The sequence below is a fragment of the Photinus pyralis genome, unplaced genomic scaffold (genome assembly GCF_008802855.1).
Source record: "Photinus pyralis isolate 1611_PpyrPB1 unplaced genomic scaffold, Ppyr1.3 Ppyr1.4_LG1, whole genome shotgun sequence".
NCBI lineage: Eukaryota > Metazoa > Arthropoda > Insecta > Coleoptera > Lampyridae > Photinus > Photinus pyralis.
The window spans coordinates 43,916,615-43,918,259 of record NW_022170249.1 but is presented as its reverse complement, the minus strand read 5'-3'; the positions used below and the strand labels follow the sequence as shown (position 1 = coordinate 43,918,259).

The 1,645-nt window shown below is 33.0% G+C and overlaps 1 long non-coding RNA gene across 1 annotated transcript; it reads right to left on the bottom strand.

The window, feature by feature from the left end:
- Positions 1–747: 747 nt before the first annotated feature.
- Positions 748–1,273, bottom strand: LOC116159139. The gene is made up of 3 exons (XR_004142893.1): positions 1,034–1,273; positions 886–976; positions 748–829 (listed from the first exon to the last, which is right to left on the bottom strand). It is a non-coding gene; the product is annotated as an uncharacterized LOC116159139 (long non-coding RNA).
- Positions 1,274–1,645: the final 372 nt, after the last annotated feature.

Here is a 1,645-nt window from a genome sequence, read left to right as displayed (position 1 = left end):
TGTGTCATTAAATACACTAGAGTAGAGTAATACATCATAAATTGGTGAAAGAATAGTAGTTTTCTTTTGTAGTAACGCCTGTCATCAGAGTGATGTCAATTTTTCGAGTGCCACTGGCGATCTCGCTTATCATTTAAGAGATTGCGACAGTTGGCTAAGATGCGAATTTTTTGTGCTGAATAATAATTTGAAAAAAAAATTAAATAATAGCTTCAATATTGAAAATATCTTCAATAGTTTGCAAAGAATCGAAAAATTCTGATTTTCGTTTTTAATTTTTTCATGGTAACCTAATCTAATTTCTAACCAAAACATTCTTGCAACATTTTTCATGGAGAATTCGAATATGGCATCCAGTTTTTAATAATTATCAAGATGACGGAGAAACACGTGCAGGCAACTTTAATTTTTTGTATGGAGACAATTTGAATTTTGACATTTTGAAATTACGTTTTATTTTCTCTTTACAACGAAGTATCACACATGGTGCTTCAGTGTCACATTTTTCCTAAAAGTACGACGGATACAACGGAAACGTTTGTACAAAGACAATTAATGAGTCAGAGATGGTATCGTTCGTCCATTTGGAGATAAGGTTTGGTCAACGAAACCGAGCTGTGCTCCGTAATTTTTTTTTATTCCTGCTCAGTAACACCATCATTCGGCTAATTTCTACTAATTTAGTAACGGCTATTGATTGGAATGAGTGATTCGTTATTGTTTTGTTACTCTATTTACATATCTACCTATTTAGATCTTCCTTCATATTCAGCCATTTCATTAATGCTAACTGGCAAATTTTTGCTCTGCTCTCTCCAGGCTTGGTTTTCTGCAAGACATAATTTTTTCTACTACTACTTTAGAATCGCTTCATACTTGCCATACTTTTAACAACAGAATGTCGCCTATTCTGTTATACTGAAGTGGAATAATTTCATTCTATCTCTTGTGATGGAATGAGCACATGTGGCGACATCTATTAATGATATCCAAATCACAATTCATAAACTGTCAAAATTTTAATTAAACTTACGCATTATTTTGAATTTTAATTGCCTGTAGCGCAAATTAGCAGCAGTGGTGGTCCAATGTAATTTTCAAGTACTCCCCCGGAAATCACCGCGGCAGCAGAAAATGCAAAAACATTATTACTTCTTGGAAAATCAAAAGCAGTGTAGGGACAAATCTTTGGAGCGGGGGGATGAGGAAAAAACACACTTATTTTCAGAAAACGTAGTGTTGGCTTACATTATCACAGGCAATTAAAGCATCTACAACATTGTGCAAAACGTATCCCATGTTACGATCTAAATTACTTTTGAACAATAATGTCGACTTAAGAAAATACACCACATAAACATAATTTGTCATTGTCATTGTCAAAAGGTAACAATAAAATTGAATTGAAATTGAAATTGAAATAAATTAACCTCAAATTCAAGATAACTGCTATTTCAACAGAAACAAATTAACAATAGAAAAAATTACAATGTTCAAATAACGGTCATTCTGTTCGAGGCAGAAGCAAAAACGTTTTTCAAATTCTTGCCTAACGTTTTGGAACATTTCTCTTGGACTTCTTTTACACAATTTATCCAAGGAAGCTGTGTTTTATACACTAAAGAGCTAATGTAACCCCAAAGGA